The following is a 21294-nucleotide window of genomic DNA, read 5'->3' as shown; positions in this document are numbered from 1 at the left end:
TGCGATGAGCCACGACTGGAGGGGCCTCATGCAGAGCCGAGCGTAACCGGTCACAAATGTGCATGCTGCCATGTGGCCTAACAGGGTTAGACATGTCCGTATTGATGTTAAGGGGGCTGCCCGCAATCGCTGAACGATCGCCGACAACGCCTGGAACCTTGGCAACGGCAGAAGGGCCCTGGCCACGGTGGAGTCCAGGACGGCCCCAATGAACTCCACCCTCTGCGTGGGGAGCAGGGTGGACTTGTCCACGTTGATCATGAGGCCCAAGGTAGCAAACAGGCCGGTGATCCCGCGGACGTGGCTGCAAACCTGTAGCTCCGACGTGCCCCGAATTAACCAATCGTCTAGGTAAGGGAACACGTGGATACAACTGCGCCGAAGATGTGCCACAACGACGGCCATGCATTTTGTGAATACCCTCAGAGCCGTAGAAAGGCCAAATGGGAGGACTGCAAATTGGTAGTGAAGGCGGCCCACCACGAATCGAAGGAAACGTCTGTGGTGTGGCCAAATGGCAATGTGAAAATAAGCGTCCTGCATGTCGAGGGCGGCATACCAGTCTCCCGGATCCAGGGATGGGATAATGGTCCCCAGGGATACCATGCGGAACTTCAACTTCACTAGGTACTTGTTGAGCTCTCGCAGGTCGAGGATAGGCCTGAGGCCTCCCTTGGCCTTGGGGATCAGAAAGTAGTGGGAATAAAACCCCTTGCCTTTCTCGTTTTCCGGAACCGCCTCTATAGCTCCTTTGTTGAGGAGCGTCTGTACCTCCTGCCGAAGGAATTGCTCGTGAGAGGGGTCCCTGAAGAGGGACGAGGAAGGGGGGCGGGAGGGAGGAAATGATACAAACTGCAGGCGGTATCCCGTCTGCACCGTGCGTAAGACCCAGCGGTCCGATGTTATTCGGGTCCACGCCGGGAGGAAAAACGAAAGACGGTTGGAAAACGGGGGGGAAGGATCCGTGGGGGAAACTGTTATTGCGCCCTCGGGCGCACCTTCAAAACGAAGGCTTGGGCCCAGGTGGGGGCTTGGAGGAGCTCTGATTCTGCCCCCCTTGGTTCCCCGACTGTCTACGCCTTCCATTCCTGCAGCGGCGCCTATTAAGGTCCTGCCGCTGGCGGAACTGGGGGTATGGCCTACGCTGCTGTTGCTGCTGCGGCCGGAAGGGTCTGCGCTGCGTTCCTGGCGTGTGCATCCCGAGGGAGCGCATAATGACCCGATTGTCTTTAAGACTTTTCAGTCTGGGGTCTGTCTTTTCTGAAAACAGGCCCTGGCCTTCGAACGGGAGGTCCTGGATGGTGTATTGGAGCTCCGGTGGAAGGCCAGAAACCTGAAGCCAGGAGATGCGGCGCATCGTTACCCCCGAGGCGAGGGTACGGGCAGCCAAGTCTGCAGCATCCAAAGAGGCCTGTAACGAGGTTCGTGCAACCTTCTTGCCCTCGTCAAGAATCGCCGCAAATTCTTGACGGGCCTCTTGTGGCAGCAGCTCTTTAAACTTGTCCGCTGCCACCCATGAGTTGAAAGCATAGCGGCTAAGAAGGGCTTGCTGATTTGAAACCCTGAGCTGAAGGGCCCCAGCCGAATAGACCTTGCGGCCAAGGAGGTCCATACGCCTGGCCTCCTTGGATTTGGGGGCTGGGGCTTCCTGTCCGTGGCGCTCCCTCTCGTTCACCGACTGCACCACCAGGGAACACTGTGTCGGGTGAACGTGGAGGTACTCGTAGCCTTTGGAGGGGGCCATGTACTTCCTCTCGACGCCCCTCGCCGTAGGGGGGATGGAGGCCGGTGACTGCCAGATTGTATTGGCGTTGGCCTGGATCGTCCTAATGAAGGGTAGGGCGACCCTGGTGGGAGCATCGGATGAGAGGATGCTGACGACGGGGTCCTCGATCTCAGAGACCTCCTCGGCTTGCAGGCTCAGATTCTGTGCTACTCGCCTAAGGAGGTCTTGGTGTGCCCTGAGATCTAGCGGAGGAGGGCTATTGGAGGAAGTGCCAGCCACCGCTTCGTCGGGAGAGGAGGATGAGGAGACCCCTGGCAAGAAAGTGTCCAGTGGGGGGGTCCCCCTCAGCCCTCGCCTCTGTCTCAGGAGCAAGACCAGGGTCTTGCTGCTTCGATCCTTCCTCTCCATCAGGGGAGGGAGGGGGGCGAGACAACGAAGCCTCTGGCACCCTGTGCTCCGCCGTTGCAGGCCTAGCAGGAAGCTGTTGGGGGCCCTGGGCTTGATGGTACGCCCAGGGTGTCCAAAACCCCCACTGCTGCGGACCCTGGTCCAGTTGCGGAGGGTCCTGGAATAATGCCACCTGTCTGTCGGTGCCCAGCGCATATACGCTGTCCGCTTGTGATGACACCGACGGCTGTCTGGAAGGCCATGGCGAGGCCGACCGCGGCTGATAAGAGTCTGCGCGGTCCGGCACCGAAGATCTTCTCGGTGCCGGGGATCGGTACCGGGAGTCATACCGACGCCGGGATCGGGACCGGGTTCTGTCGCGGTGCTGGGATCTGGACCGGTACCGGCCGCTGCTTCGGTGCCGGGATCGGGACCGGGACCTGCCACCGACGTGGTGCCGGGAGGTCGACCGGGACCGGGACCTGCCACCAGCTCGGTGCCGGGAGGTCGACCGGTGCGCTGAATGACGGCGAGACTGGCTCCTAGAGTCACGGTGCCGGTATCGACGGCTGGAGTCAGACCGTGACCGTCTGGAGGTCGATCGGCGCCGCGAGTGCAACCGGTACCGCTGAGGGGAGCGGTGCCGGGACTGCGAGCGGCGGCGGGATCTCGAGCGACCGTGGCGTCGGGACCTCGATCGCGAGCGTGAGTCCCGAGACGGTGCCGTCATCATGGGCTTGCCCCTAGATGCTACCCGCACCGGAGGTACCGGGGGTGGCGGCTGAGTTGACTCAGTCAGGGCAATAAGGTCCCGTGCCGAGGCGAAGGTCTCCGGAGTGGATGGGACCAATAGCTCAACCCCAGATCTTATGGGGGAGCTCGGCGGTACCGGACTCGACGGACCCACCGGGCCCGGAGTCGACGGTGCCGGTAGCGCCGCGGCAGATGTCGATGCCGGGCGCTCCATCCGAATCTGCCTGGCTGGAGTAGCAGATGTTGATGGTCTCGTTTCTGCACCCGGTGCCGGGGAAGGTCGGTGCTGGGGAGTCTTTCCGGTGCCGGTGCGATCCGGTGCCGGCGTAGAGATCACGGCCTGCGAAGCTGCTGGGTCAAGTGCCGCTTCCATTAGGAGAGTCCTGAGTCTCTGGTCTCTCTCCTTCTTTGTTCTGGGCTTAAAAGCCTTGCAAATGCGGCACTTGTCCGACCTGTGCGAATCCCCCAGGCACTTTAGACACGCGTCGTGAGGGTCGCTGGTTGGCATAGGCTTTTTACAGGCCGCACATTGCTTAAAGCCCGGCGAACCAGGCATGAGCCCGGTGCCGGGTGCCGGGAAAGGCTACAGCCCAGACCGGCGAACAACTATGTACAAAACTATTTACACTACAAACTAATTAACTAACTATACTTAACCACTAACTAACAACTGTAGTAACAACGGTAGTAACAAGGAGAGCTAGGGACGTGGAGGACAGCAATGCCGCGCTCCACAGTTCCAACGACCGACACGGCGGTAAGAAGGAACTGAGGAGCGGGTGGGCCGGCAGGGGTATATATCGAGCGCCATGGCGGCGCCACTCTAGGGGGCGACCTGCCGGCCCACTGGAGTTGCTAGGGTAAAAAGTTTCCGACGAGCGCGCACATCTAACTGGAATGGATGTGAGCAATCACTCCAAGAAGAACAAGCCATTCTGACAAGGCCCCAGAAAAATAATTTGTCCCTCATTAGAAGACCACTCTTAAAAGGCATAACATTTTATTTAGTTTATTTGTGCCTAAAGCCACAGCGGTCTTCTACTAAAACTAATGAGATGATGGTATTTTCTGCCAAATGAATAAGGAACAGAGCAATTTTATTTAATACATTAATGGCAATTTAGCATTTAATGACGAATTTTTATTTTAAAGCACTCAGACCTGAAGATCTCAAAGCAGTCTGACAAAATCGTTACTGCAGTGCTTGGAGATTCCTTGGGGATTTATGTTGACAGGCAATTGTCCGCTTGTATTACACAGACCCATACAAGGATGCTGTAGATATGCAAGCTGCATATCGACAACAGCCTGGGAAAATGCCAGATTAAAAGGTATTCAGAGGCCTTCCACTATTTTATATCTTGTAAGTTATTAAGGCAAGACATTAGAGTCTGTAGGAATGGAGGAGAATTTAATTCATGCTGCCCCAACTATGCTTATTCTGACAGTAGCTAACCATGACTCCCAAGCTTTGCCAAACAATCTGTATTATTAGAAGTGCTGTCTAGAGTTAGAACAGGGAACTGGGCTTTTGTTGCAAATTTGATTGTTTGGCTATGTGACCTTAGAACCTCTGTACTTCTGCTTTCCCCATCTGTAAAACAGGAATAATATTATTACTCTTTCACCACCTCCTCCCAGGAAATGTGCTATACAAGTGTGAAGTATTATAATTATTTCTGGCATGTTTTCCTAGCGAACTCCAGCATGCGGAGTTGCCCACCCAGCCTAAATCCACAATCTTCTTCAACTGAAGTCTGGCTAAGGAGGGATTTTTTTTTCCTCTCTCATTCACTCAAGAAAACAGGTAATTTCCTGTCATGATAATTCTGTACAGGACATTGCATCCTGAGGCTCAGCAACTTACATTAAGTAACTCCAGTTCTCTGGCAATATTTAGTGAGCTGAAACTAGCAGATCAGAGCAAATTAATCACTCTCCTTCTTTGGGCGGTGAGGGGTACGTGGAATGAAACAAAGTCGTAGAGCCCAAGGGGGTGCACAAGTGATAATTTTTGCTTGTTGATCCCATCTGACCTTCCTGGGGTCAGAAGCAGAGAGAGTCCATTTCAGTATCTGAAAGGCTATCACATAACCCCCAGATAAAGAGAATTTGATTAAAATGGATCCTGTGCCAGCAGTTTGGATTCTGCATCCCTCTTGAATTCACACACACATATATATTAGGGACACTTACAACTCAGTAGTTCCTTTGGCCCTGTTCTTGAACTATGTGACTGGTTAAACAGAAGCACCTGATTAACCTTTTCTATATAACTTTTATCAGTTCTTCTCTAAGGCCTTGTCTACCCTGACGAGATGCCCAACTACAGCCATCGCTGTCCAGCCTCCATCAGCAGTGATGCACTGTGCAAACAGGTAAGGCTGCTATTTGCACAAGTGAAGGTTACCCCTGTTTGAAACTAGTGTAAGCTCCACCAGTGTAAACAGTGCTCATTCCTGTCTACAGCAGGGGGTTGTACCACTGCAGCTACATGTGGCGGATGGCCATCCATGGCTGAAATCAGGGAAATTCCACAGTGAAGACAAGACTTTATCCGACTCCATTCTAGTCTAAACTGCTCCAATCTTTTCAATCTCTCTTCATACGAAAGTTGTTCCTTGATTCTAAGAATTTCTACCTTTCCTCTCTGGGCCATTTCTATTTCTTCTATAACTCTGAGTAGTGGCCAGAACTGAACACAACATACATGTGAGGACATCTTATTTATATAAATGCATTCTGTTTCAGTACTTACTATCTCATTCTTTATATATACAACATTTGTTTGCTTTTTTTGAAACCACTAAGCCTTGATCATATGTTTTCATTCAGCTGCCCACAACAAAACAGAAGTCTCATCTTCAACTTCTCACAAAAAGCACAACATAATGCAACTGCCTCTGGGGTATAAAGTCCAGACAAAAAAAAATTGATATTGCAAAATTGTGCAGCAGAGGGGAAATTCTGGTCAGACACTAAAGTAAATCCTTACTCTTGTAGGAAGTTCTATTAGATCTCTAATGGTAAAAAGACTCCAACTGCAAGGTAATCTCCCATTGCATATGTTTGACTAGTAGCTAAAGAGACAGCAAGACATTTAGAGAGGAGGTTTTCAATGGTAGTTAGGCACCAGAGATCAGAGGTAGTCACAGTCTGGAATCAGGAGGATGGAATCAGGGTCAAAGTTAGGCTACATTCAGAGATCAGGAGACAAGGTGAAGTCTGGTGCTGCAGCAGGCCAAGGTCTGCATGGTTGCCCAGAAAATTTCCAGGGGCAAACCCTGGGGTTAAGCAGGGGCACTCAGCCAATCAGAGGACTGCAGGGTACTGTCACTCTGGGTCCGTACTTCCTGCGGTGCCTACTCTCTACAGTGCTTCCTGGTTGTAGCTCTGCATGGCCTCCCAGCGGTAGTGTGGGAATATCAGCTATCTGAGGCTCAGCAGACCTGGGTTCTAGTCCTCAAGTCCTTATATTCAGCAACTGATCTCTTATATCTTCTCACCACGAACAAGTAAGCTCAAGTCTGTCCTGGGTGAAGCAGTGTCCACTTCAGACACTCATTTATAAAAGGAAATGCAACACATACTCACCCCAAGGGAGGTAGGATGATGCATTCAGGATGTGATGCACAGTTCCCATGTGTATGTCCAACTTCCGCACCAGGGCTTCTTCTAATCTGATGTAAGCCAAGGGCTTCTCAAGTAGTCAAGAAATTAAGATCCAAAGACACAATATTGACAGAGAACTCCACCTTATTACAGCCACACAAGGCAGAGAGAGCTTATAGTTTTTTAAAAACGTGTTATCGCTAAGAACCACATTGAGTAAACTGCAGAGAACTTACTAACTTGGAAAGCAGCAAAGAATCCTGTGGCACCTTATAGACTAACAGACGTTTTGGAGCATGAGCTTTCGTGGGTGAATACCCACTTCGTCAGATGCATGTAGTGGAAATTTCCAGGGGCAGGCATATATATGCAAGCAAGCTAGAGATAACGAGGTTAGTTCAATCAGGGAGGATGAGGCCCTGTTCTAGCAGTTGAGGTGTGAAAACCAAAGGAGGAGAAACTGCTTTTGTAGTTGGCAAGCCACTCACAGTCTTTGTTTAATCCTGAGCTGATGGTGTCAAATTTGTAGATGAACTGAAGCTCAGCAGTTTCTCTTTGAAGTCTGGTCCTGAAGTTTTTTTGCTGCAGGATGGCCACCTTAAGGTCTCCTACAGCGCTATAGACTGTGAATGGCTTGCCAACTACAGGGCCTCATCCTCCCTGATTGAACTAACCTCGTTATCTCTAGCTTGCTTGCATATATATACCTGCCTCTGGAAATTTCCACTACATGCATCTGACGAAGTGAGTATTCACCCACGAAAGCTCATGCTCCAAAACGTCTGTTAGTCTATAAGGTGCCACAGGATTTTTTGCTGCTTTTACAGATCCAGACTAACACGGCTACCCCTCTGATACTTAACTTGGAAAGCAGTTTCATCCTACTGGGATTTGAAACCATGGTCACAGGGAGTCTGTGTATTTGATTGGAGCAGTAAGTCTTCTCTTCAGCATGGGTTTCCTTGAGCAGGGGGCTACAGGAATATCTTTTTAGCCATTTATGCTTCAATACTACTTTAGTGGCAACTTCAAAGCTCCTGTCAAATCGAAGCGTTACTGTGGTCTTTACAGCATTGCAGTCTTTTACATAATTTGTCCTTTTGCACCCCATCCTTCATGTACCTTCCAATTCTTGCATCTGGACTCATCTTCTAGCTCCTCCTCTATTCCCTGTTCTCCCAGGGCTGGCTCCAGGGTTTTTGCGCCCCCAAGCAGCAAAAAAAAAAGCCACGATCGACGCCTGAACCACCACGCCACTTTCTTATTCGGCGGCCATTCGGCGGCCTGCCTTCCCTCCGAGAGGGACCGAGGGACCCGCCGCCGAAGAACCCATTGTGCCACCCCTTCCCCTTGGCCATCCCAAACACCTGCTTGCTGCGCTGGTGCCTGGAGCTGGCCCTGGTTCTCCCAGCTCCTTCCCCAGTCATCCTCTACCTGTTAAACTGATCACATACCCAGCTGGAATCTCTGAAATCCACTTCAGTTTTGGGGGGTTTTGTTGTTTTTTTTAAATAAAGCAATTCTAAGATGAGGAGTTAAAGATCCTTTCTCAATAAAGAGGACAAAAAATGGTTAGTTTTACTAAAACCAAATTCTAGGCTTAATAGATACGGACTGGTTTTATGAAGTTGCACAATGCTAGTTATACTGGTCTTAGTGACATTTGTACACTTCTCTCCCCTTCAGCCCCTAGCATCCCATTTCTGTTTGGAATAGTTCTCTTTTTGATTGCTTACATTTTCCTAGCTTTAGTTTCATTTCAACAGATTTAGGGGTTTCCCCACCTCTCTCAAACACTTCCTTTGAATTCTCAGAGTTTGCTCATTTAACACTCAAAAACCAGAAACTGACAACACTGCTTTGATTCAGAGGCCTTGAATAAGCTTGTTTGTACCTTCAGGGTAGACTAATAGATCTAAGAGAATCTCAGATAGGCTGCTAACCACTAGGCACAGTTAACTGCCAACATACCACCTCAGATGTCCCTCACTTCAAGGGATATCAGTCATTTAAGTCCCAAAATTACTCAGATCCCACTAAAATTTGGTGTTCCATCACTTTTATTGTTGAAAATTGTTTATATCAGAAATAATTATGAAACTGGGGTTATATAAAGACTTATTTACCCAAAAATGAATTAACAGCACAGATTTAAATGTCTTAAAATTATTCTCTTTTGTATCTTGACGTTTTGTCACATCACAACTTACACTTCGGGCTTATCCAGCTGAGAGGTATGGCTACAGAATGGCTAGGAAGCAGTTCTGCAGAAAAGGACCTAGGGGTTACAGTGGATGAGAAGCTGGATATGAGTCAACAGTGTGCCCTTGTTGCCAAGAAAGCTAATGGCATTTTGGGCTGTACAAATAGGAGCATTGCCAGCAGATCAAGGGTCGTGATCATTCCTCTCTATTCGGTATTGGTGAGGTCTCATCTGGAGTACTGTGTGTGTCCAGTTTTGGGCCCCACACTACAAGAAGGGCATAGAAAAATTGGAAAGAGTCCAGCAGAGGGCAACAAAAATGATTAGGAGGCTGGAGCACATGACTTATGAGGAGAGGCTGAGGAAACTGGGATTGTTTAGTCTGCAGAAGAGAAGGATGAGAGGGGATTTCATAGCTGCTTTCAACTACCTGAAAGGGGGTTCCCAAAGAGGATGGATCTAGGCTGTTCTCAGTGGTACCTGATGACAGAACAAGGAGTAATGGTCAAGTTGCAGTGGGGGAGGTTTGGGTTGGATATTAGGAAAAACTTTTTCACTCAGAGAGTGGTGAAGCACTGGAATGGGTTATCTAGGGAAGTGGTGGAATCTCCTTCCTTAGAGGTTTTTAAGGTCAGGCTTGACAAAGCCCTGGCTGGGATGATTTAGTTGGGAATTGGTCCTGCTTTGAGCAGGGGGTTGGACTAGATGACCTCCTGAGGTCCCTTCCAACCCTGAGATTCTATGATTCTACCACTATTAACAGAAAGAATGAGGAGTACTTGTGGCACCGTTAGAGTAAAAAAAATTATTTGAGTATAAGCTTTCATTGGCTAAAACCTACTTCATCGGATGCATGGAGCGGAAAACACAGTAGGAAGATATATATACACAGAGATCATGAAAAAATGGGTGCTGCCATACCAACATTAAAGAGTATCAGTAATGCTGTGGGTGGATCAGAACCATGTTTAAAATAAGTCATGCCAGTAACTGATTACAAACTCAGTTAAATGAAGTATGGTAGACAGAGACATACTAATGCAAGCAAATTACCAGTTTCATACTGGGAACGAGATACCTTTAAAAAGAGCCAGATATACCAACTTGCTGTCTAAGATTTAAAACAGTCTTATGAAAAATTAAGAGTGCATGTGTTTGCAAAAATCTTTTTCTAGCTCACAGTAACATGCAAAACCAACCCCACTAGCATTATGAATGTCTCACCCAGAGTAGAATTCTCCTGCACTAAACACTAATGTAGGATCTCGGCAGGAAATCCAAATTCCGAAGTGTTTAAACCCAAGACGAGCTCTGAGTCATATATGTTCACTGCGGAATGTATAACTTTGAATTTCCAGACTGTTGTCCATTTAAATTCTGAGCGATATCACTGGATTTAATGCAGGATTTTGTTTGGGCCTTCCCACTGATTCACAGAAAACTGGATCCTCCAACTTTTCATTCTAGCTATAACCACTGTGCTTTGACAGCTACACAGGTGGAATTTGTGGCAGTGTGGTATCCTTAATATGCATATAACCATGTTAACCTAAGCAAAAACTCTTGCTAGAAAACAAAATCAGTAAGATCATTGGCTATAAAGATTAACTGTAAGAAAAGGTTTGGGTTCCAAACCAATTCTTCATCAAGAAGAATTCTTTATCAAGTTTTTATTAAAATGACAAAATGAATGTTACATATCACTCAAATGTGGAGTTCAGATACACTTAGGGTTTGGCTACACTTGCAGCTGTACAGCGCTGAGAGTTAAAGCTGTCTTCGTACAGCTGTGTAAGTAAAGCGCTGCAGTGTGGCCACACTGACAGCTACCAGCGCTGCAGTGTGGCCACATTTGCAGCGGTATTGGGAGTGGTGCATTATGGGCAGCTATCCCAGGGTTTAGGAAGCTGCAACGTGCTTTTCAAAAGAGAAGGGTGGGGTAGAGTGTGACGGAGTGTGGGGGAGAGAGAGAGTGTGGATTTTTGGAGCAGACACTGTGTCAGCTCCCTGCCTTGCAAATTCTGACCACTTCCCCCACCCTTCTTTCATTCACTCTTAAATGCAAATAGCCTTCAGACCAGATAAGCAGCTGCTCTGAATGCCCTTCCCAACAGCCCCCCCGCGCCGTGCTGTTTCTCTCGCCTCAAGCAAACACTAGCTGTGGACATTCCCTGCCTGCCTCTGCTCGAGCAAACAGTAGCTGCGTTTGTTTTTTAGATAAGCAGCTCCCGGAGCCCCGAGTTCACAACAAAACAAAGAGAGGCATCATAACACAACAAAGAGAGTTCTTTAGTTAAAAGCATTATGGGAAAATTCCGGAGGTCAGTTACTGCATAGTAAGATTAATCGCTGTTTACACTGGCACTCCAGCGCTGCAGCACCAGCGCTGTTCTCTTTATTCCTCTCGTCCATGTGAATTACAACCAGCACTGTAGCCAGGGAGATACAGCGCTGTATGTGCCTTGCCAGTGCGGACGGGGAGTAAGTTGCAGCACTATAAAGCCACTACCAGCGCTGCAACTCTCCAGTGTAGCCAAGGCCTTAGATAATTAACGAAACTGACTCAAAGGAAATATACACCTCTACCTCGATGTAATTCTGTCTTTGGGAACCAAAAAAATCTTACCGCATTGTAGGTGAAACCGTGTTATATTGAACTTGCTTTGATCCACCGGAGTGCGCAGCCTCCCCCTCCCCCTCCGCTTCCCTCCCCCGGAGCACTGCTTTACTGCGTTATATCCAAATTCGTTTTATATCGGGTGGCATATGAAGGTAGCGGTGTATTTGGTGCTTATTTGAGATAAACTGCTAGATTTGTCAAAGTGGAAATTCAATCTACTGAATTCCCTAAATCAATATTTTAATTGGTTACTAGCAACAAAATATGTAACATAAAACTTTGGCTAGTAATTAATTACAAAACAACTGAAGATAAGTTTTTGTAGCATGTTATAAGATATTGAAAGTTACCTCCATTACCATTATAAAATTGTACACAACAAAAATAGTACCTTACCTTATTCTCCACCATCTGAGCACAAAGAATTAAAAACAAAATATTATTATGCACAAATTGCAAGAGTTTTCATATAATGGGGATATCCCAGCACCATCAGATATGCTGCATGACGTGCACACACTAGCAACAGTTTGCAGAAAACTATTTAGGTTCTTTTTGGTAAGCAGCCAAACCTCGAAACTTTGAACCTGGAGGCACCACTTCATTATCTCCTTCTCTAAAATGCAGACCTCAGTCAACAATTGCATAAATGGTGGGGGGAAGAATTACCACAGCTTGGTATTCTCTGCTAACAACAGCCCTTAACAATTATTTCATGCAGTCTTTCTGAAGGCTATACAACGGAGAGTGTAAGTGAAAGAACTCAAGAAAGAATCACAAGGTTACAGTAAACTTTCTGTTCAAGACATGTCTAAAGAGAAATGACTTAATGGAATGCTGCATATAGTTCAGTAAAATCTTCATGAGTCTGCCTCCTCCTCTTCCTTCCAGGCCTCAACATCTCCACCCCCATGTTTAAGAGTGTTTTATTGGAGGAGGAGGGGAAATGTTGATTGAATTTAAAGCTGTTGGTTTTGTTTTAGTTTTTAACATAAAATGGTTATTTTAAAATAAATCTGAAATCACACTGATTTGTTTATAGTAATGTATGTATTTTTATTTTTATTTTTTACAAATGTCATTTTATTTTATTTTTTGCACTGAAATCATGGTGAAACTTCACATAAGCAACTCTTACCATACAAATGGCAAAATCTAGTTGCAAAATAGTTTTTAATTACAATAAGCAGCAGTATGTGGCATGCTGAAGAGTAACATTAGCACCACAAATAGCATAGGAGCTAATTTCTGAATTAGTTACGTGTATTGAGAATGAAAACAAGGAATAATCAGAACAAAAGCTTTAAAAATTAGACATTGTCAAGTTAAAAGTCTTTAAAAATACGTGTCCTTGTTGCTACTAATATTTAGATTAATAAAACAGATTTTAAGGTCAAATCCACTTTTCTTTAGTCATGCTTGTTTGTTTTGTCTGAATCAGGAGATGCAAAAATGTAGACTAACTGGTTGCGTAAAGAGATCCTCAGCTATACTAAAGAAATAACCATGCTTAGACATGGGTGTGAAGCACGGCTGTGGAAAATTCGTATTCTAATATTACAAAAAAATATATATAACTTGACAGTACATCCTCCCCCCCTCCTCCCCACCAACAGCACATGTTAAAGCTATGTGAAAGACTACGGTTTAGCTTAAGCATCTACCAGGCCTCATCTACACTACCCTGGTTTCTTCAGATTCCACAAGTGGAAGCAACAATAGGAGCACTAATGTAAAAAAAAAGTCAATTGGCAGCTAGTCAATACTACTGTAATTCCATCCTGTCTCTACTACATAATTCATCAGTGGCGATCAAAACCAGCACTTCAGCATAGACCTCTATACCCAACAAAGCAAAAAGAGTAACCCTTTTAGTTGGCAGAACCAGTAGGCTATCGTCCTCCCATTAAACAGAGATTAGAGAGAGACATGAGCCATACTTTGCCAGTGTGTTACAGGAACGCCAACGAGGACTTTTCGTTTTGTTTGAGGAGGGGAGGGGAAGTGAAAGAAAGAAGAGAAAGGCCAGCATTGACATAGCCTCAGAGTTAAAAGATGATTCTCTAACGTGGTTATAACTTGTTTTTTGCTACCCACACAAGCAAGAAAAACAAGTGGTAATAGATTACTCACAAGCATGATATACTACCATATATGATGGGCTGTCCACCCCACACAAGGCTGAGCAGGTTGAGTGAAGTCTATTAACCTGGTAAGCTGAACCTGGAAAGAGCCAGGGATTGAAAGGCTGACTGATGATGGAATCCAGCTAAGAAAAAACAGACTGGGCTTGTATAAAGCCAGGAAGCTGATGGCAGAAAGGGGCTGCAGGGCAAGTAGTCTGCAGTCACTCCCTGGGAGAAGGCGTGTTTAGGGTTACAGAGTTAAGTAGTCAGCATTTACTCCCTGGGAGGGGGAAGTTTGAGCTGGTAAATCCAGAGAGTGGGGGAGCCAGAAGATAGAGCAGAGTAGTAAGGAGTCATCCAGGAACAAGGGTCTGGGAACAAGGAGACACAGGTTGATGGACATTGGGTCCCTGGACAGGAACCTGGAGTAGTGGGTGGGTCTGGATTCCCCTATCAGCTGCTGGGAAAATGGCACAGGACCTGCCTTGGATTGGAAGACCATCTGGAGCAGACAAGGACAGCAGAGACCCAGCTGGAGGGCCAACGCACAAAGAGGGAGCCCCCTAACTACAGAGAGTGTGAAACCATGGGGTGAGAAACACAAGGAGAGGCAGCCAGCTGTTCGAGAGTTAATCTGCAAGGAGGTGCCACAGTGGTGATTAGCAAATCCCAAAACAGCATATTAAAAATCTGCACGTGGGGGGGGAGAGGGGGATTGTTTTCCTTTTTAACAGGGTCCCTAGGTTCTCATGCACAAACACAGTACTGTAATGTTTACACCACAGTAGAATTGTTTTAAAAATTGTTTCTAATGCACATCATAATTCATGGAAACTATTTAAAAATTATGGTTTGGATTTTTAAAAAGACACTTTAAAGATGGATGATTCTGAAAATAGTTGTGCAGATATGTGACACTAGTGGTTCCCAAGCTGTGGTCCATGGACCACCAATGGCACACACACATTTTGAGAAAGAAGCAGTGGGGAGTAGGAAGGAAGGTGGGGCCACAACTGAATCTCAGAAAATGTTTAGCAAAATGAAAGAGTTCAAGATTCTCTGAACACTCTCTAGGAAATATATAGTGCAGGATAGTAACTGAGCATTCCAGCAGAAGACAGTGCTTAGCTCCCCCCCCCCCCCCCCCCGGCCCGCCCGCCCCCGCAGACACCTTCTGATGCCAGGCCTAGATTGTTATCTCCAAAGGACTTAGCATAATATTAGGTGTTTGAATCTGCAGAAAGGCTTCTTCCATGACAGAGGTATGAATCCTGTGTGTTAGCTAAAGCATGCATTTTTAAGAAGTTCACTGCTTTCAGAAGATTCAATTTTTTTGCTATAAATAAATATAATTTATTTTTAATTAATTTTTACAAGGGTTTGGCTGCTCTTCTGCTGTGTTTGTAAGAGTTTTATCTGCTTCTGAGGTTCATGCCTTGGAATCTCAAGTTAATTAGTTTGCTCTCCTGCTGCTACCATCCAAGTAGGCACAGGGCCTCTAGACTCTTTAAGCCATGCATAAAATGGACAGGAATCTCAATCAATGCTGATCCAAAGTTCCACTTCCACGGTCAAACCCTATGCTTGAACTTCCACAATAGCCGAACAGTACCACTGACTCTAGACAGAAAATGGTTGTTCAATAAACTCAAGAAAGCAGGATCTGGGAAAAGGAAGGGGAGAGAAGTCACAATGAACAGGTCTGCCCATACATAGCCTTCAGAAAAATCAGAGTACTTTCTCCTGCAGTCTAATTGAGGTATTATATAGTTTTCTAAACTGGCCATCATTATGGCTTTGTAAACTGGTTATGGCTTGGATGTTTACAACCAACTTTAAAATCATATCTGCAAACTAGTTTTCCTTTTCAGCTGCCTAAGAGACAACAAACAAAACAAAACAGATAAAAGGCATCAAAGATAGTTTATTTAGAAACAAAATTATATCTCCATCTACTCTCAGGAAGGAATAGCCTTGGTAGCTATCCAGTGCAACCAAGTGCAAGCAAGTAAAAGAGGATATATCTGCTAAATACCCCTGGTAAGATTAGGTGTAGAGTAAACAGGGTCAGATCTACAAACTGACCCAGTTAGAGGTTTGAAGCCACCAACTTCAGCAACCTGTGAGCCTGAGCATTATGTTAACTATCCACAAAAAAAATTCAGTCTACACACAAGGAAAGAAAATTGAGAAAGTTGCATGTAATCTCATTTTATCAAGCTTCATGCTTGTAGGAATATAAACCCACATTAGGCCTCAGTGAACTCTGGTTTAAAATTGAGTCTGAATCTTGACATGCGAGATAGGCCTGAAGCATGTGACCATCTGCGTTAAACTTGTAACAACTCTGAAAATACCCAGTTATCTTATTTAAAGGCTTGGGCTAAGAAATAGAAATAAAGAAATCATGTCAATTGGGTACCAGGTGAAGTAATTAACTAGTTAGAAATGTTTAGTCCAGTAGCTAGGGAAAAACAGTGCAGAGTAAGACAAGGGGAAAAATTTTGAAGAAAGAGTGCAGCCCTAAACCATTTCAATTAATATTAGCTAAGGTCCAGTAACCAGCAATGACATCCTTTGTTTGTTATAGTGTATAAAGAGCAAGGTTTTCTAGGGATTCTTCATCAGAGATTTTCCCTGCCCCACTGGGGTCATGCCATGATGGGAAGGTGTCCTGGGCCTGATTTGGCTGTGAGTATTTGGCCAATGCTTATAACTATATTATTGTCTGGGTATAGAATAGAAGGGTATATATGCTTATATTGGCATTTTGGATGTAACCAACACAAAGCGGCTTTGGACTAATAAAGGAACACTTGTGTGGAAACTGAGTCATGGTAAACCTTAATAAACTTATTAGGAAAATTATTTCCAACAATGCAGAAGCAAAACAGCATCAAATTAGAAGACTGATGCAAAAAAAAAAAAAAAAAAAAAAAAAAGCACAGTATACCTGTCATGAGGTTCCTGAATACACACAAGGTGAACACATCATTAACACTGAGAGTTCTATTAGTACCTACCTACATAAAAAACACCATTCACAACACAAACAGCAAAGTGATATGCAAGACTCCACTCTGTGCTTCCAATGGATTAATATATTATCTCCCACTGTTGAAAGCTGGTCTTGAGTCTGCTGAAGCCTAAGCACTCCAGTCCCCCTGCTGGGAAACAAACAAATTAAGCTGGTTTTAAGTGTCTTCTATTAATATACTGAAACAATTCTCACAAGCCTGGAGGCAGAAAGGATCAATAGGAAACTGAGATAGCACTAAATCATGTCAATGTACCAACATAAACAGGCTACATGAAGATTTACTAATTCACTAAAAACTTCATTGTAAAAAAACAGATCTACTTCCTGCAGGAAGAGACTCCTGCCTGCCACCACTTAAGTGAGTCAAGCCAATCTGTAAGATGTTTTACATAATTGGAAAATTTGTATTGGCCAAAAGATTCAGAATCTTCTTATTTAGTTTCCAGAAATGGTAGATGTAGAGATATATAATGTTAACCTGAACCAAGACCAAGAAAAGAAACTATTTGTGATAGAAGCTCTGTTTCACTGCATGGCAGATCTAATTTTATACTAGCTACTGTACTTCAACTTACCCGGAGTAGGAAAGATTTAATAATTCCAAAGGGAGGAAATATTAATTTTGAAAATAAAGCAATGTTAATAGCATTTTGGAAATGGTATTAGCACATAGTGGCCAGCACGATGGGGACATTTCCCTATGACAACGTTTACATCTGAAGTAGCTGAACTATTGTTTCTGTTCTTACAAAACATCAGTCCAAGTTAAACATATGGAACGAGTTTTTCAATATTACCAGAAAGCACAGTGAAAGAAACAGCAAAGAAAAAAGCCATGAATCCCTACAGACAGTTGGTAAGAGAGTGAATGGGGTATTTTTTTTCCTTCAGACAAAAAAAAAAAAAAAAAGTCATACATAGAGAAAAAACAGTTAGCTCAAACTAAATTAGACAGACACAATTACAGAGTCAGTCCTCATTTCTTTTAGATGGTTGACTATCACCTTAGAATTATAATTAGAAGTAGACAATTGAAAAAACAAAACTTAATAGAAGATATGTTCTTATTTCAGTGCTCACACGCAACCCCATTTTACAGGAATCTTGCCCAGATGAAAATATATCTCAGATCACCTTCTTCTGCTACAAATATAGGAATTTAGGAATACTGATGGTTAAGAATAGTGTATTTTTAATGATTCCACTAAAACAAATACTTATTTTTACTGTGCACTGAGTTCATTTGATGAATAATTTTTTTAAAGCAGCTCTAGGAAATGAAGATACATTTTGTCTCAGTGTTGTGGGTCACTAATTCTCAAGCAGTGAACCTTAAAATCAAACCAACTTTAAAATTAAACCTAAAAAATGTTTAATCAGGTCAAGTTTCAACATGAAGCTACACTCTATTATGCATAGTTTCAAAAGCACATAGGCCAACATTATTTTAATACTGAAGAATGAAATACAATTCTGCCACCATTTGAGTGCTAGCTGAGGTTCCTAGCACACCTTAAAGCATTAAAATACATATATTTGGAAGGTTCCACTCACAATTTCAAGAAAACAGAGTTAAACCTATCCTGTCACCCTAATCTCCCTCTATTTGGACTACATTCTGCAGCACACTTGGTACTGTAGGGCCTAGTGAAGTTCATGCTGTCCCTTACTCCTGTCACCATATCCCCTTTATAAAAGCTTATTTACCCTGATGTTCTTACCTAACCGTGTTGCATGTTAACAGAGCTCTACGTGAGAATTTTTTTACCTCTATGGGTTGAACTATCACTTTTTTCAATGAAAGCCAATATTCCTATGTACATTAATTATATTTGTATTAAGGATTACTGCAGCACCATAGATAAAAAGACATCTTTGGCTCAATTTCTTCAATGGTCACTGCCGATTTCCGATAAAAATCCTAAATCTATTATGAAATCCTTCAAGTGAGCACTTCCTCCACTCTGGAAGAGCATCAACCTGGCCATTTGTAAAACAGTCTATGCCCTTTGAAAAAACAACAAAAACCACACGCACGCACACACAACCTGCTTCTGCAGCGGGAAGTAGTCCAAAAATGCTTACAATCATCCATTCTATGGAAGCATCAGCATTCTATCACAGCAATGGGTTTTAGGACTGAAACCACGGACCACTCCTGGTTGAGCAATCACAGTAGCATCTTCAGAATGTAACACCCCTCTGGTATCAGGGCCAAGAGAGCCTCTTTTTTAACCGTTTTATGGCCTTTGACACACCAAAATGACTAACACTTGTGTAACAGGCAGATTGTGTCAGAGCTTTCCTCTCTCCTCTGGGGATAATCAGTTACCATCTCTCTCCATCCCATCTAGATTACCACCTGCAATAAAGCACACTTCCTCTTAGTTCTAAAATGTCACACTGTGCCTCCATTTGCTCATTGAAGGTAGTAACTCTTCATCAACCCAAGGAGCTAATGGCCTATTCTTTTCTCTGAACCAGCATGTTGCACTCCTTTTCAAATACTGCAGCCAATAGGTTATTGGATTTATGGGCTGCCTTGGATTTTCCACTGGCAAGAGCTGCACCTCAACCCACATAGATGAGCACAGATCTTCCCTGGTCAGTGTCAGAAATCATACTTGCACCATTTATTCACCCACTTGGCAAGATGGTCTTGCAAAGATCTGAACCATCTGAGATACTGTATTAAAACATCGTCAGTCCATATAAGCAATTTTCACTCACGCAAGCAGGGTTTAAGTGTTTAAGTGTTTCACAGATTTCATGACTACCAATAGCTCTTGCCCAACACTGCAGTTGAACTAAGTCAATGATAGGGCCCTGGTGAAGTAGTGACCCACCCCAAAGAACAGGAAATGAAAAGGAGAAAAGAACACTAGAAAAAGTAGGTCTGTGATAAAATGGAAGGAATTCATGAAGAGTCAAAAATGGCTGAAATACTGAGCTCTATTTTAAATTGGTCTTCAAAAAGAAAAATTAAGAAGCTCAGGCAATTAGTGTTATTAATATAAAAGCAGGTAAAGTAATATTTGAAAATTAGCACACCCATCTGATCTGATGCTATTCAGAAGCCTGGACCGCAGGGAAACTGACAAGGATCAGATCAGCTTCACTCTTCCGCTGCTTGGGAAAGCTGTCAGACTCCAACAGAGATGCTATTCACTGGTATAGACCAATCCAAAGCAGAGGCTAAGGAAGGAGTATAGTAGCAGAGACACCCACTCATTCTAATTCTCTGGGGTGCGGGTGGAATGAAAAGAAGGGTGAGGGGGGATATGATTGCTCTTTATAAATATATCAGAGGGATAAATATCAGGGAGGGAGAGGAATTATTTAAGCTTAGTACCAATGTGGACACAAGAACAAATGGATATAAACTGGACACTAGGAAGTTTAGACTTGAAATTAGACGAAGGTTTCTAACCATTAGAGGAGTGAAGTTCTGGAACAGCCTTCCAAGGGGAGTAGTGGGGGCAAAAGACATATCTGGCTTCAAGACTAAGCTTGATAAGTTTATGGAGGGGATGGTATGATGGGATAGCCTAATTTTGGCAATTAATTTGGCAACTGATCTTTGATTATCAGCAGATAAGTATGCCCAGTGGTCTATGATGGGATGATAGATGGGGTGGGATCTGAGTTACTACAGAGAATTCTTTCCTGGGTGCTAGCTGGTGAGTCTTGCCCACATGCTCAGGGTTTAGCTGATCGCCATATTTAGGATAGGGAAGGAATTTTCCTCCAGGGCAGATTGGCAGAGGCCCTGGAGGTTATTCGCCATCCTCTGCAGCATGGGGCACAAGTCACTTGCTGGAGGATTCTCTGCAGTGTGAGGTCTTCAAACCACAATTTGAGGACTTCAATAACTCAGACATAAGTTAGGGGTTTGTTACAGGAGTGGGTGGGTGAGATTCTGTGGCCTGCATTGTGCAGGAGGTCAGACTAGATGATAATAATGGTCCTTTCTGACCTTAAAGTCTATGAGTCTATGAGAAAGAAAAATTCCCTTTTCTTCTAGCAGAAAGGCTCCCCCATCCCCTTTCAGCATCCAGATGCACACTGTGCTTGTGGACAGAGTAAGATAATGGAAAAAAGCCTCCATGCCACAGATGAGGGCCTGGAGCTGCCTACTAGGCTACCATAATTCCCAGACAGCTCACATCTAGTCCTACATTTAGGCTTTTGGGTAATGGAGCTGGAGACGTTCTTGGAGTCTTTGTGGCTTAAATAAGCACCAGAATTCATTGTATTTGGGTGAATTCTTCCTCTTCACCTCAAAGAATCATTGACTTCAATGTGCACAGCTGAGAGTGGTGCTCTACAATTTCTGACACAGGAATTTGCACCATTAGTCATATCAAATTCCAGGGTCTGCTCTCCTCTCAATGCACCAAGCATTAACTTATGTACACCTCTACCCTGATATAATGCTGTCCTCAGGAGCCAAAATGCTTATCGCGTTATAGGTGAAACCGCATTATAACTGAACTTGCTTTGATCCTCTGGAGCGGGCAGCCGCCCCCCCCAGAGCGCTGCTTTACCACATTATATCCAAATTTGTGTTATATTGGGTCACATATCGCGGTAGAGGTGTATTATCATTACTGGTAGCATGTGAACAGTCTTACAAATGTACATAAATCCAAATGGCTGATCAGTCTGATGTAGAGTGTCTCTCCTATCAATTTCCAAAAACAAAAGAAGTGATTTTGATTTGTTTTTTTAATTCACAATTGTCACCTTTATGGGAAACTATGGGCTTGCCTACACTTACCGCAGGATTGATGCTGCAGCAAACAATGCTGCAGCGGTCGATTTAGT

General features: G+C 44.6%; 1 protein-coding gene across 7 annotated transcripts in view; it reads right to left on the bottom strand.

Moving 5' to 3' along the window:
• The window catches only part of TRAF3 (TNF receptor associated factor 3), a 104501-nt gene that overhangs the window by 65421 nt on the left and 17786 nt on the right, over positions 1 to 21294 (bottom strand). For 4 of the 7 annotated variants that reach the window (XM_050954169.1, XM_050954175.1, XM_050954176.1 and 1 more), the window contains exon 3: positions 16451 to 16594. The exons of 2 other annotated variants lie outside the window; for them this stretch is intronic. The gene's annotated coding sequence lies outside the window, so the exon portion shown is untranslated. Of the gene's footprint in view, positions 1 to 6460; positions 6480 to 16450; positions 16595 to 21294 lie in introns of those variants that run through there. One more of the 7 variants, XM_050954174.1, reaches the window with a different exon arrangement.

The sequence above is a fragment of the Gopherus flavomarginatus genome, chromosome 5 (assembly GCF_025201925.1).
Source record: "Gopherus flavomarginatus isolate rGopFla2 chromosome 5, rGopFla2.mat.asm, whole genome shotgun sequence".
NCBI lineage: Eukaryota > Metazoa > Chordata > Testudines > Testudinidae > Gopherus > Gopherus flavomarginatus.
The sequence above is the reverse complement of the archived record's forward strand: the minus strand, read 5'-3'. Positions and strand labels throughout refer to the sequence as shown.